This window comes from Mus musculus, chromosome 12 (genome assembly GCF_000001635.26).
Source record: "Mus musculus strain C57BL/6J chromosome 12, GRCm38.p6 C57BL/6J".
NCBI lineage: Eukaryota > Metazoa > Chordata > Mammalia > Rodentia > Muridae > Mus > Mus musculus.
In genome coordinates, this window is record NC_000078.6 from 5,767,586 (window position 1) to 5,783,268 (window position 15,683).

At 44.4% G+C, this 15,683-nt stretch overlaps 1 long non-coding RNA gene across 4 annotated transcripts in view; it reads left to right on the forward strand.

The window, feature by feature from the left end:
- Gm9548 overlaps positions 1-15,683 on the forward strand; it is a 244,998-nt gene that overhangs the window by 27,036 nt on the left and 202,279 nt on the right. For 2 of the 4 annotated variants that reach the window (XR_872460.1, XR_381226.2), the window contains exon 3: positions 10,108-10,419. The exons of the other annotated variants lie outside the window; for them this stretch is intronic. This is a non-coding gene — a long non-coding RNA (predicted gene 9548). The remainder of the gene's footprint in view (positions 1-10,107; positions 10,420-15,683) is intronic. 4 annotated transcript variants of the gene reach the window in all.

Genomic DNA, 15,683 nt, shown 5'->3' on the forward strand with positions numbered 1-15,683 from the left:
ATTTTTCCTCTAAAATAAGTATTTAACTAAAACTGTGTCCCCAATTAAGCTGTTCTAATCTCACTCGCTGATTTTATTATTTTTCATCCTTTGAGTCATTATTATTATGCTTAATCTTCACAGAGATTTGCCTTGTGCCCACAGTTTTACAGATTTAGCAGTGGGGTCACTAGGAGGTTTAGTCACTTATCAAGGGACACACAAGTGATACAGCATCATGGAGAGCTCAAAGTCCTTCATCACTGCTAAATAACTGATCAGCAAGCAATTTATTACTTGTTTCACATGCTGGCTGTTTGTGAGACCCTTTACCTTTCTATAAACTTTATATCTAATAGTGCTCTCAACAGATGCTTGTAACATTGACAGGTTGTTAGGTAGATCAATGGATGGAAGAATGAGTGACTAGATTAATAGATGGGTGGGTAGGAAATAAAATGGAAGGAGGTAAGGGTGGGTAGATTGGTGTATAAATATATAGATGGGTGGGATGCTGAATTGAGGAAGAAAGGAATTAGTAGGTAGATGAATAGGTAGGGATAGGTAGATGGATGGATAGATATCTAAGAAGATGGATTAAAAGAGGAAGAAGTGGGTAAATAAATGGGAAGGAAGACAATAAGAAGAAAGCATAAATGGGTCGATGGATTAGTTGGTAAATGAATGAATGGAAGGAGGAATAGATAGATGAATGAATTGATCAATAGCATGGAGGGAAGATAGATATGTAGACAAGTTGAGGGAAGGATAGATGGGAACATGAGTGAATAGATGGTTGGAAAGAAGGAAGTTTTTCGGAATGGTTGGTGAATAGGAAAATTGAGATGCATAAGGTGTCCTGGAGGGTTTTCTCAAACACTGTCCATAGGGAAGAGCCTTCTCTTAGGCTAGTACCTGAGAGTCTGTACCTATGCACCAAGCCTTACAGTAGCCCTAGTATGGCTTCTTTCTACTCATGACCTTGCAGGACAGAAAGCAAGACTGAAGTTGAGGCCAAAGTGAGCAACTAGAGGTGCGAGGTTTGCCACTGTTGGGTGGAGGGCTACACCCTCTCTTTCCCTGGTGAAGCAGCTGGGAAGGTTTCTTGCAGAACCAGTGGACACAGAGTTCTGACATTCCACATAATAGTTTAACAAGTTCTGAGAGTCAGGAGCATGTTTGGGATGTAGGACAGTTTTTCAAATGGCTTTCCAATCTCTGGGTAGAGGAATGAAAAGCTCTCCTCTTCCTCCTCCCAGAGAAGAGAAAGATTCAATGATTAATCCCTATGCTGATGATACCCTCCATGATTGGTTTCACCTCACTCATGCTTTCTTTACCCAGTGGAACTTCCCAGTGCTCACTCACATATCTGCTTGCTCCGTCCCAGGTACCAAGCTTGGGTGTAAAAGGGCAAGGATGAGGATGTGTGTAAGACTCAGTGCAGAGGTTCACCTCCATGAGGGCCTTACCCAGGAACTGGAGCGTGGCCTATTCACAAATGTCCCCACTTCTGGTTGTAAATCTCTTCTTGAGCTATTGGTTACATCCTTTTCATCATAAGTAGCCACTGGCACCCTCCTTCACTCGATGCTGGTATCATGCTGTTTTAGACTAACCCTGAGTGCTCTTGCAGAAAAGTACTTGTATTTAATAGATTGCATTGATTTATTGCTTTTATTGATCTTTGAAAATACTCTGGAAATATTATCTGAGGCTTTCTTTGAGAAAATGAAAGGCCTCCTCATTAGCATCCATTTTTCTATGTGGCTTTGGGGGATGGAATACCAGATGCATAAGGTTCATTTTGGTGATATATTAAGGACCATCAGGGTGAACAATGGCTTTGACATAAATCAGGAAGAATTTAGCCCATTTACCATAGGCTTGCTGGAGTTTTTGTAATAAAATGAGCAGACTACTTTTCTTCCTCTCTGTGATGTCAAATCCCTCTGAATTTCCCACGGTACTATCAGCTGGCTTATGTAGCTCTTCCAGGAGATGCTTACCCCTACAGCAAGTGCAGTCTACACTGAAGCTTTCCAAGTGATGAGGATACATCACTGACCACTTATAATCCATGGGTTCCAGGCTTTTAATCTGCATTAGCTTGTCCCATGACCTCCCCTGTACATGTTTCTTTCCTTTTCTTCTATATGCCTGTTGGTCTAGGACTAGCTCTTGGGCAGCTCCAATGCAGGCACTCACTACCTATCTGTATCTATACAAACTATGCATGTTCACAGCAACATGAACATAAAAATTATGTATAGTAACAGTATGCACAATGGCATAAAATTTATACAATGGATTTTTACATGCAAATACAAATGTATGATTCAAGAGGTAATTTTGTGATACTTGCTCCTGAGTGTTCCCCCTACAGGGAAAGTGTACAATTGCCTGTTATTTCTATAGTAACCGTAAGGCCCTGCTCTTTGGAGAGAAACCCAGAAGAATCTGAGAGAATATGCTGAGTGCTGAGAATTCAGGGGTCAAGAGACGGGCACTTCTGCCTCTATCCTATGTATCCTGCTACCCCGACCCTGTGCCTTCATACAAGTGGCATTTCCTTCCAGAGGGCGTAGCAGAATCTGGCACTGACCTTTGCTTCCTTTTAGAGGTTCTGCAGGCCCATTTCTCAGAGCTTTCAATCTTAACAATCTTCAAAATGACAAATCATTCTGCTTTCCTTGTAGATGTTGTGTTGAGCATGCAGACTTCCTTGCATCTTTTCTACATCTGGAGAGAAGCAGAACACACACTGCTTGTATAGCCACAAAGAATATGTCCGCATGCAGGGAGCTCAAGCTGGCCCTTCTAGGGAGCAGGACCAGTTCCTAGCCGGAATCTAATCCCAAGCTGTGTGACCTTGGCCAGATCACTTAGCTTCTCTGAACCTCAGGTCATTTCATATTTACATAATGGGATTAATAATGCCAAAATCAAAAGATTATTCTGAAGACTCAATGAGCCAGTGTTTGCCAAGGACTTAGCAACATGAGACTCCTAATTCCTGGCCAAACAGTGCCAGCTCTAGTCATTAGTGGAGTTTCTCTGAGCAGGCAGCATAAGAAGCTGTAGCTAAGGATACTTCGGGTTCCATTTAGACTCTGTCATGCCCTGATTGCAAGCAGTTTGTGGTTCAGGAAATACTTCTAGCAACTAAACCAACAATCAAAACACAGCGGGAGGTATCCACCCAAAGCCTAGAGTGCAGTGGGAGAGCTTGGAGCCTTCCCCAAGCCAGGAAGATGACTGGAAACATCTAAGACTAAAAAGCACATTCCATGCTGCAAGTGAGCACCTCTCCCCCATCAAGGGGAGAGCCTTCCCATCTCAAGCTATCACTTTGCCCTTTAAATATTACGTTTGAAAGGGTTGGCAAATGCAGTCTCCAAGTGAAAAAGCCAAGCAAGGTAGCTTCCCTTATAATTCCAGAACTGGGGAAGTAGAGATGAGCAGAGCCCCAGGGTTCACCGACCAGCTATCCTATCTACTTGGTAAGTTCTAGTTCATATACTGTGTCTCCAAAAAGGAAGGTTGCCAGTACCTCTAGCCTCTACATGTCTATGCAAGTATCCACAGCTGTCTGTACACATATGGGCACCCATATGCATATAAAAATTGTATATGGCAATGCCATATACAGCGAATACATAACTGAAACTGTTTTTAAAGTGTAATTAAAATCAGGTATGATTCAATCTGATTCTTGGAGTGGGGGTATGGTTATGTGTGGCATTTGCTCCTCAAGAGTGTGCCCCCTACAGGCAGTGTGTACATTGCCAGTTATTTGCGCAGTAATTTGTTTAAGGACTATGCTTGGCAAGCATTCCTTATGAGTTAGTTGAGAAAGCAGTAAACACTGAGATTTGCCACACTCTAGTCTATGGAAGTGCACCTGGCCATTGCCTTTTCCTTCCTCCAAGCTGATAACCAGTTCTGTGGGTGGGACTCAGGCCCTTCTGTCTGACCAGGGGTGGGACTGGAGTAGGAGGCTCCATTCATGCCTGCGATCAGTATGCCAGGCCAGGCTGATCAAAGCTGACTCTGGCACCTGGCTGGGCAGGGTGTGTGTGTGATAGATACCCTATCTGATAATCAATGCCTTTCTTAGCCCTTATCTTCCAAGGAAGTGCTGCCCGGCGTTATCACAGGCAGAATCGATTAAAAGCAGAACTTTGAACTCATCTGCTCAGTGAGGTCTCCCTGGAGTGAATATCATCCCTGTTTTGACATCACTCTGGTGCCTTGCCTGCCTGCTGGAAACCCAGCTGTGGTTCAGATGTGCCTCTGCTCTGTGGAGGGCCCTGAGGAACTCCCATTTTCACAGCTTAGCTTGGGTAGGCATCATTTACTGCAGTCATCTGCACGAGGTACCTGCAGCTTGCATCCTTCAACCTTTTTCTTTCTTCCTTTCTTCCTTTCTTCCTTTCTTCCTTTCTCTCTTTCTTCCTCCCTCCCTCCCTCCCTCCCTCCCTCCCTCCCTCCCTCCCTCCCTCTGTTTCTCTCTTTCTTTCTTCCTTCTTAATTAAAACTATCTTAAACAATGTATTTTAATCATATTCTTCCCCCTTCCCTAACTATTCATAGATCCTGCCTACCTCCCTAACCAACAAACTTCATATGCACTCTCTCTGTCTCTCTTTCTCCTGCTTCTCTGTTCAATCAAATCCAACATTTTGGTTTTCATTGCTGTTTTTATTTTATCTCACCGGGAAGGTGTTCATGCTCCTTTTAAATTTCTCAGCACTTGCTAGAGGCATGCGCCTGGAGCTCTTTTTAAAATTCACCCCCCATTTCTGTTTGGAGAATATCTGCTTTTCCTTCCTTCCTTCCTTCCTTCCTTCCTTCCTTCCTTCCTTCCTTCCTTCCTTCCTTCCTTCCTTCCTCTCTCCCTCCCTCCCTCCCTCCCTCCCTCCCTCCCTCCCCTCCCTCCCTCCCTTCCTTCCTTCCTTCCTTCCTTCCTTCCTTCCTCCCTCCCTTCCCTCCTTTCTTTTTTCTTTCCTTCTTTCTCTTGAAAATAGATTCTTCTTTCATAAAATACATCCTGGCCACACTTTTTCCTCCCTCCACTCCTCCAGGCGTCTACCTTCCTCAGAGAAGAGGGGCAAGAAAAGAAGTGATACACACAGGGGGAACATGCCTACTGAACCAGCTATGCACCCTGAGCTCTTAGTTGAGAACTGAGGTTAGGATAAAGAGATATTCAAGAGGTGTGCGATCAAAGGCTAGCTCTGTGCAGAGGACAACTGGGGACTCGGGAGGAAAAACATGTAATCCAGAAAAACCAGGGACCCAACTGTCAGAGGAATTGAGCTAGTGTTAAGCATTGGAGGACACAGGCACACTCGAGACAAAGTTGGGGTGTTATACAGCTTTAGATGGCCCAGCTCTTCAAGTGAGCATGTGTATACCCATGCATGTTAAGGAAAGGGCTGCCACTTCTGGGTAGGCATTGTATAACATTTGTCTCCAGTTGAAACTTTCCATCCAGGAGAGGCAGGGAGACTTCTATGACTCTGAGGTTAACATGATGTTACATGTCTGGGAAAGTAAAATGTTGGAAGATTCTAGAAGATAGCCCCTACCAGACCCCAAGCTTTATAGGTGCAAAGAAGTGCTGGAGCGGAGACTCAGGCTAGGCTTGCTGCAGAAATACTACTCTGACTCTTCAATCTAACTTCAGGTCATGTACAGAACTCTAGTGTTGCATCTCCTGTGAGCCACCACTCATGTCTGGGTGGTCTTTTCTGTAATACAGCTACTTTTGAGCCATCTCTGTAATACAGCTACTTTTGAGTCAACCTCATGGGGAAACTTGCTTTTCCACTAAGCTGGACTTGATGCCATTGTTACTTTGGTTTGTGTGGGTTCCCTGTAGGCATAAATGTCACATCTCCCCAAGAAAAGCCTGCCACACAACAGTAGATGAAGCTTACTAAGTGTGGTAGCTAATTTCTGTGCTAGTCTGTCTAGGTGAGTGGTTTTCAACCTTCCTAACCTGTGACCCTTTAATACAGTTCCTCGTGTTATTATGACCTCCCCCATCCATAATATTATTTTCCTTGCTATTTTGGCACTGTAATTTTGCTAGTGTTTTGAATTATAATATAAATATTTGAGTTTTCTGATGGTCTTTGATGACCCCTGGGAAAGGATCCTCCCACCCCAAGAAGGGGGTGACAATCCACAGGTTAAGACCCACTGGTCTAGGTTTTGATCTAGCACAAATCTCTGTGTTGCTTGATGTCTGTTAGAAGTAGCATTTGAATGACAGTCCGAATTATGCATATCACCCTTCATCATTGGCCAGGGCTCATCCAACCAGCTAAGGGCTTGAAATGCTTTGAATGTGAAATGTCCCTCACAAATGTATATTTTTGAGCCTGGTAATATTTTAGAAGGTTGTGGAGGCTTTGAAGTGGGGGGTAGGTCACAAGTTGTGGGTCTTAGAGGATTTTAGCCCAACTGCCCTTTCCTATTGTACAAGATAGGAACAACTACATGAGAAGCTCTCTTTGCCATGGATCTAGTTATGCCAACCTTCTCTGCTATGATGGACAGCACTGTCTGAGACTGTGAGCTCAAATGACTACCCAGAAATGCATCTACCAGGCATTTGGTTACAACAAGAAGAAAAATACTCAAGACAGTACTTATGATCAAAGACAGAACTATCCTGAAGGAAGCTGTCCTTTGCAGACACTTATCCAGGAACTGGCCTTTATTTCTAGCTCACCACCTTATAGACCAGAGGTCAAGATGGCAACATCAGCTCTCATCTGAATTAACAACCCTGCTCTTGCACAAAAACCAAATTTGAGCTTTTAATGGGCAGAGGAAAAATTGGTTTTGTAAGAAGATTTTTCTGAGTTGTATGAGAGACACCTCTCTAAAAGGCCACTGTGTTGGCAGGTGTTTCTAGAAGGCTTGCTCTCACTGTCAAGTGTGGGAAGAATGTCTTTAGTAAGGCGGCTCCTGGAGTGAGACTCCCTTACTGTAACATGGATAGGGAGAATAGGTTTCCAATCTGTCTCCTCTCTAGGCTCTGGCTTCAGATGAGCTGAGCCATTTAAAAATTCCCCAACAAGAGACCCCAGGCACTGGAAGAAGTGACGAACAGATTTTCAATTTGGCCTTAATTTGCATGAATCATTTTTTTTTTCCCGTTTGGCATTTTAAATCACTGTCTTAAGATTCTAGAGGTGGAGACTGCATTCTTCCCAAAAGCATCTGATTCTTGTTTGGTCCGGACATGAAAGTCTGACCTCAGCTTTAGAGAGGTGAGAGACAACAGAAGGGAGGGCTCAGAGTAATACCCAGGATGCATCCCGGGATTTACATCACCTCTTAGAGCTTTGGCCTAGACCTCTCCCAAGGGCTTTCTCCAGTGGGCATCTCCTCTTCTGTGTCACGGGCTGGTTTCTTCCTGTCATTTTTTTTACTCAGGACAGTGAAGTCCCTCGGCTAGAGCCTGAGAAGGCTGAGGATGTGTTTTGAGGTCCTAGGTGTATGGCATTGGGGGATGTCTTCAGTAGGAATGTGAAGGTAATAATAACAGAGAAATTATAGTGGACAATAGTGATGGCTCATGCTTGTTGGGCTTTTCTCATCCTTCCCAGGTATGAGCCTGGGCTTTTATTCTGCATTTCATGCTTTCCACAGAACTCAGATGGGGTAAGAGGTTAAGAAATGTGCTTAGCTACCTGACTAGTAGATGATGGTAGAGATGGATTTGAACTGGGAGGCCTATACAGTGCCTGTGCTCTTAAACTCAGTTCACACTAACCTTTCTCCTAAGCTGCCTCTCTGACATGACAAGAGCCTAGTCCTTTTGTCCTCTATAATGTATTTGTGTGATCCATTGAGCAGTCGTTTGCACACCAGGCAGAATCAAGGTCTCGAGGACCTTCCTTGGGAGAGCATGCTGGTCCAGGAATCTTCCAACACAGAAACGAGTGGGCTTCCTCCTATCCTGCAGTAAGTCCCTCTGCCCCTTCCTTTCTTTTTGTAAGGATTCAAGGTTTGCTTCTTACCTTAAAGGCCTTGGTTCTTACCCAGACCACACAGAGTGACTTCGCCTTGAGCTTCACCCAAAGAAGACATTTTATATTGTTTTTTGTTGTTCTTCTTCTTGTTTTTGTTTTTTTCTTTGTTTTGTTTTTTTGAGACAGGGTTTCCCTGTGTAGCCTGGCTGTCCTGGAACTCACTATGTAGGCTGAGCTAGCCATGAACTCAGAGATCTGCCTGCCTATGCCTTCTGATTACAGATTTGCACCACCACAACCCAGCCAGCTGAAGACTCACAGAGAAGGATTTTCTGTCTGATATGGAAAGCAAGCTGAATCCACATAGTAGAAACACCAATATAAGACCCTCACCCCAACACACATGTGAATTCAGATAAACCTCTCACCATGGATGGATTCTTTCTGTCTCACAGGAAGACACGGGAGGACAGACAAGTCATTAGTGCTCTTCAGAATTTTCCCTGTAACCTTGTCATAGAAAGCCACCCCTGTGGTCTGGGTGTTGCTTAAATTTTGTATTCTAGGCCACAGAAAGGAATGGGTAGCAACTCTAGTTGGGTCAAGCAAGGAGGCCAATGGGTGTTGTGGGGAGTAGGGTAGGGCTGTAGGGTAGAGGCAGGAATCCCAAACAGCAAGTCAGCCCTGTGCCAGACAAATGTGTTCACATGGTACTGTAGGTGGTTCATCAGGTATGGGTCATTGATGGTGGTCAGTACTGTGACAGTGAGGGAACTGGGCAACTTGAGCTCCTGGGTCTCAATAGCTATTTGCTTCTTCCCTTTAGACAGTTTCCTGTTCTGTGTGTGCTGTGATTTGGGAAGTACAGTGACTGGAAGGCCTGTAATCAAGGTGGTACTGCCCAGAAAGTATACGGCTACTTATATTCAGGGTTATTGAACTATTCAGTTCATGGCTTAGGCAAAAGCCTACTTCAGTTCATGAGGCCTGAGGCGTCTTGATGAGTTGGTGAGAGTCACCAACTGCATCTCTTAACAGACTCAGCAGCATAATACCTCACAGACTCCTCCTTGTACAGATGGAGAAGCTGAGGACACACAGAGAAAATTTATCCTTGCCAGGGCCCAGGATACTTAATACTTAGGCTTTGAATCTTTCTACAGTGGGTCACATCTTTCTTGGAGATTGGTTCGAGAATAATCTACATAAAGGTGCTGGTTGCATGGCTGCCACTCACAATGACACTCAGCTATTCGTTCACTCAGCCATTTGGAAGTAATTGCAATGTGTTACATGTCACTTGGGACAAGGGACAAAGTATGAATTAGAGAGTCATTCCTTCACAGAGTTATTTGGTGGAAGTCAGAACTTAAACCTTTATTGGGTAAATGAAAACTGTGTTAGAAGATGGAGAGGATAGTGGAGGAAAGTCGTTGCTCATGAAGAACACCTTTCATGGGGGAAAGAACACAGCAAAGACCCAGCAAGGACCCTCCAAAAAGGTGAGAAGAACAAGAAAAAGGGTTCCTGATTTGCTACAGCCTTCTTTATAGCCCTTCTAGCCTGGTAATTAGCAGAAGTGGGTCTTTTTACTGTAGGCTGCAATTCAGAAGACCACGGAAGAGAAAGAGATGATGGAGTTCCTCTAGGGCCCAAGGAGAGACCCAAGCAAAGTTGTGACTGGTGAGATCAGGACAATGGGAAGTGAGGCTTGGCTAAGCATTGAGGAAGTGATGTCCCATGGAATTCAGGGATGGCAAAAGCAAGGTGGGGGGAGTCCTCTACAGGTGGCAGAAAGAGAATGTGGCAGGAAAGAAGAGGTGAGATCTGAGGTGTCTTTCACTAACAGCAAGGGCTGTGGAGAAACAGAAAGTGGATTTTTTTTTTTCTGGTGGACAAGGAGCGCTCTCATGGTTTTATAGCCAGAAGATGACATTGTCAAGAGGCCACTTCACAGATGTCATTCTGGTGACCATAGGTGGGTGGGTTGTGCTGAGATGAGAAGGTGGCTACAATCCTCATCTTGGCCAGCATCTGAGATTATAATGCAAAGAGAGGAATGACTTCAGAGGGGAAGGAAGAATGTCAGCACTTAGTGCTTGGGGCTGAGGGTGTTTTTCTGGGTTTTTGGCAGGACCAGCATGTGACAGCTTTCTATGATGGGGACAGGAGAACTGAGTGCCTGAGGACATGCTTCAGATGTTCAAACTGTTGACACTGCTGAAGTACTCAGCCAAGTCCCTTTCTACAGTCTCCTTCTCTGAGTCTGACTTGCACTTGGCTAGCCAAAGTGAGGTAGACTCTGGAAGATAACCAGCAGGAACAGCTGAGGTCACTGCAGATGGAAGTGGAGCTTGGCATATGGTCATGTAGTTTGTTTACTCTGCAGCAAAGGAGCCTGAGGTTATACCTGAGTATCTACAAAGCAGCAAGACAACTTTGGGAGGTGAGTACTAGAGACATGAGGATCCAGGGTCTGGGACCTTTGGTTTGCTGTATTTGGATTTTTTTGTTTTGTTTGTTTGTTTGAGACAGGGTTTCTCTGTGTAGCCCTAGCTGTCCTGGAACTCACTCTGTAGACCAGGCTGGCCTCTAAGTCAGAAATCCACCTGCCTATGCCTCCCAAGTGCTGGGATTAAAGGCGTGCACCACCACTGCTCGGCCGTATTTGGATTTTTAGAAGGAGTCCTAACCCCTGTACTCAGAGTCTCTTGCAGGAATCATAGGCTCAAATCTGGGCTAGAACCATGTTTGGGAAGAGAGTGGGGCTGTGGTTAATTTCAGGTCCTACCAAATGCTATCCTGGGGCCCCTTAAGAGAGACATAAGTTGGGTGGTGAATGGGGGTCCTCTAGTGCCAGAGTCATGGCTAGGGGATCAAGAAGGCCCAGGGTTATGAGTAGTGGAGATAGCCAGGTGGCTAAGACAGGATGAATCCAGTTGTAGATATGAGAACTGATTCCTACTTGGTAGCAGAACTGGTGCTAGAATCCTGGTATGCCATCACTTCTAAACTCAGTGCTTCCCCTGTTCCCTGGGATGTTGGTAAGAGGAAACTGAGAAGCCACAGAGGCTACAACGTGGCAGGTGGGTTTAAGTGCCAGCAGTGTGGAGACGACTATGCTGTGCTGCTGTGGGCTTTCCCACCCTCTCTGGGTAGATGGAAGTGGGTGTGCACTTTTTGCTTAATTATAGTGCACACGAGCAGAGAGGAGCTGCTTGGAAGCTCATGTCATTTTGTTTGGGGATAATAGACATGCAGGCTGGAAAATATCTATTAGCTCATCCTCTCCTGCCTCTGCCAGTAGTACTGAGATCCGTATCAGATACTTGGGCTTTCTTCAGCAGTGACTCACACAGAGGGCCCTGGACAGGGGCCTCTGGGAAGGTGATGGCCCCATATGTTTCCTTTTGGGGGATGGCTATCTTTTTATCCATAGATGTGGTCCCAGAGGCCCTGTCTTCTGGTATCTTGGAAGTCATGGAAACTGGACTCCTTCATCCGTGTCCATGGAGTCTCTGTTCTGTGTGAGGCTTGGCCTTCCTTTTCTGGAGTTTCAAACAATGACACACACAGGATCCCCTCAGCAGTTCCAAGCAATGAGAGACACAGGCATAAATCATTTCAGTTCATGCCCCACTGTGGGAAACACTGCAAAAGGGGACAAGTCACCTTGGTACAAGTATATTGGGAAGTGATCTGGAAATGATGGCTCCTATCTGGTTCAGAGGTCATGAGGACTGGCACCAGAGCCTGGCCTTGGAGTCTTCATTTACAGCCAATGCTCTGTGCTGGACAGAACTTAACATATCATAACTCTGTGTCCTTGTGTAAATTTTCTCCCAGCTCATTCTCTCTGCATGGTTTCCTAAGGCATTTGTATTAATTCATCAAGACTCAGCTTGTAACCTCTATACTGCAACCTTCCTGGACATCACAGTTAATTGGTCATTCACCATCTTCCTTGATGATGTTGTCCTGAGTTTCCACAGCACTTATCAATTAAGATTAGTTCCCAGGTGTGTGGACACCCTCTCTCCTCCTGCTCTTTGTTCCCAGACGGCATGCATTAAATTCCAAACTTCTCTTTTCTGTGTTTTTTAAATTTCATAATAAGTACTGTAGTTATAGACTATCCACTCCTTCATTTCTCCTTCCAGGGCTTCCCACATTCACCCCCTCTCTCAAATTATTGCCCTCTCCTTTTTTTTTGTTGTTTTTGTTTTTTGCTTTTTTGTTGTTGTTTTGTTTTTGTTTTTCAGGGCAGGGTTTTTCTGTATAGCCCTGGTTGTTCTGGAACTCACTCTGTAGACCAGGCTGGCCTCAAACTCAAAAATCTGCCTGCCTCTGCCTCCCAAGTGCTGGGATTAAAGGTGTGCGCCACCACTGCCCGTCTGACCTCTCCTTTTTAAATTTGTTCTCTCTCTCTCTCTCTCTCTCTCTCTGTCTCTCTCTCTCCCTCTCCCTCTCTCTCTCTTACACACACACACACACACACACACACACACACACACACACACACACACACACAAACACAAACAAACACACAGGTGTCCTCACATGCACATTCATGTTTATAATCTATTGAGTCCCCTTAGTGTTGCTTGCCTGTATGTGCGTTTAGGAGGATTGGAGAAGCCATAAAGGTTCTTAGAAGACTAATTCGTCTATGGCAGACAGCCATTAATTGTCTGTAGCTCTTTATCTAGGGAAGGGTTAGATTTCTTCCATCCACATTGGCATGTTGTCATTATGTAGGCCTTGTTTAGATGACTCTCTTGCTGAGACTTAATGATTGTAAACTTCCCTGTCCTGTATAAGACATTGTCTTGTGGCTGATTTCCTGATCTTCTGGCTCTGAAAAATGTGTGTGTGTGTGTGTGTGTGTGTGTGTGTGTGTGTGTGTATATATATATATATATGTGTGTGTGTGTGTGTGTGTGTGTGTGTGTGTGTGTATGTATATGTATTAAAGTTATGCTACTTGAGTTGATAATGCTTCTCCCTAAGAGCCATAGACTATCAAGTAAAAACTCCAGCTTCAAATATTGGAAACCTTACTTCAGATTGTTGGTCAGTAGCATTCAGAAGACTTTTCAAATAATATAGGCTATTGCTGTTTCCCTTGGTTGCCTCCCAGAACCGGAAAACAGACCCTTGAAACCTTCATACATTTTAGACTAGACTTGGAGGAACTGACCTGGAATGGTCTTAGAGGCCTCTCTGAAGATTAACTCATATATCTGAAAGGACTGTGCAAGCTGCCAATGGAGAAAAGCAACCAATAGTCCTATCCAGCTGTAAAGCCCATGACCACATCAATGACCTGCTCAGCAATGGTATGATAGTGGCACTTACGTCTTGGGGCTAACCAACAATTGTCTAATTGACGTAAAGCTTCCTCAATAAGAACAGACTCATATTGTTAGCATAGCTAACTACCCATGCTGGTGAGGTTATAGGTACTGGAGAGCCTCCTACTGCCACATTCCTAACCCAGTATAATTATAACTGCATTCTAAGTTCCCTCCTTATAAACTGAACTGAAATGGTTCTCGGTTACTATTTTGGACTCATAGACCACTGACATCCTGGCCCTGCCCAACATCATCGTCCTGGATCTTTTTCCAGAGGGCTCTGCAAAGAAGAATATCAGTAGCTGTCTGCAGCTCATGCACATGGTCATGTTCAGCATTTGACATCTTCCCTTTCACAGACTAGAGTGAGCCCTTGAGCTGACCCAGAAGTTCTGAGCATTTATCACCCAGTATTGATGATCATATACCCTGCCTCCCCTCTTTATGCCTGGAGATGAAGGAAGAAATACAAGCTTGTGTTACAAAGAATATTTCCCTGGTTTAACAGCTCTCCCCCTCCCAGCTGGGGCTCAGAATGATTTCTTAGTTCCCAGCTTTTATGCCTCTGATCAAAGTGCCTGAGGCAGCGAGAGTCGGCAGCACCTGCATTTCTAACTGAGTACACTGCTTTCCCGTTCAATGTTGGAAGAACCAGTGGCTCAGTGGGCTTTGCACAGGCTGAGTGTGGCCTGGCAATGGGAGGGGCTCTGGAGTTGAAGGGTCCTAGATCCTTTGGGATATTGGGGTGCAGTTGCCTTTCCTCCAGTGGGTGGAGAATAATGCCCCTTTCTCTGCTCTCCCCTTTCCAACTTCGTCCACTCAATCACCCTTTTGTGCAGTCACTCCTTCCTCTCCAATGAATCAAATGCAGAAAAATCCTTGAACAGGATTTCTTACTTCAAAGGATCAAATAACCTCTCTTTGTTTTCTCCCTTAACATTTTTTTTTTCCTCAACCACAAAAAGAAAACATACATTGAAGGTGAGAGAAGGGAAGAAAAGTTGTAGTCAAGTAATTTCAAGTTGAGAACTAGAGCAGCTGAGACCCAGGATAAAAATGTACACTCAGCAATATGGTCCTTTCCTACAAATTAATTAACCCAAAGTGCTTGTTTAATTAGTGTGAGGGGTAGGGAATTGAGGATCTAACAATATCTCTCACCCAGTTTGGAATTATGTTCGCAAAAGAATTTCTTCTTTCCTCCCTGAGAGGATGAGAGGACTGCTCTCATCAACCTAGAATCAGTAGGGACCTCGAGGCTGATGATAATTCTTTCAGATGACTTTGCCCTCTAGAGAAAGGCCATTGCAGATGGGCTCCTCTGACTCCCTGCCTCTTATCGTAGGATAGTCTGTGCATAGGAAAGACAGAGACCGCTCTGTCATGCTCTTGAGAGAGTGGCTTTGACAGAACCTTAGCATCATACCCATATTTATGGCATCTCAGCCATTTCCACTTGTTCTACTTCACATCTGTGCTGCATACAAACTTTCCGCACTTCTCCATTTCAGTGTGAGTGTGCATATTTTTCTCCTCCCAAGGAACTAGGAAAGTTTGATTTTTCAGGTGCTCTGAGAACTATTGTTTAAGACATTGTTTTAGTCTCTTTGCTGTTGCTGTAACTAAATACCCAAGACTAGGTAATTTGTAAATAAAGAACTTTATGGGGCTCATACAGTCCTGGGAGTATGAGAACATGATTCTAGCATCTGCTTGACACTCAGTTTGTTGCTTTTCCATCACATGGCAGAGGGCATCACATTGTGAGGCAGAGCAAGCAGTTCATCTTCCTTTCTTATAAGCCACTAATGCCACAGGAGGGCTTCATCTTCATGAGCCCAGAAAATTCAAATGCCTCCTCCAAACACCATATTAAAAGGGGATCAAGTTTTCAACACATGACCTTTTGGGGGATATGTTCAACTCACAGCAGCCCCTATGGCTGATATGTTACACGGATCTTTGTGGGAGATATAAGCAGGGGTCATAGTGATGGGGGTGTGGTGAGTTGATGCCCACTTCTTCCTTTCTATGATAGACGTTTTTGGTATCTGATGAGTGCTACCAGAGGTCCATTCTTAGAATTCTCATTTTAAACACACAAAAGACAAAGAATTAGAAAGAAAGCCATTTTTCCAATGTATAGTTATCAAAATAAATCAGATATATGGTACACTCATAGGCATGCTTTTTTATGAACTGATTAAAATGTGCTGTCTGATAATAGGTCTAATTGCTATCATATGCTTAAAGTGAAGAGTACTTGGAAAAATATGTAACAATCAGGATGTATTCAACAGACCCAATTCCTTCTATCGCCAAGCCATAGCTATGATGTGAATGTAGTGGCTCA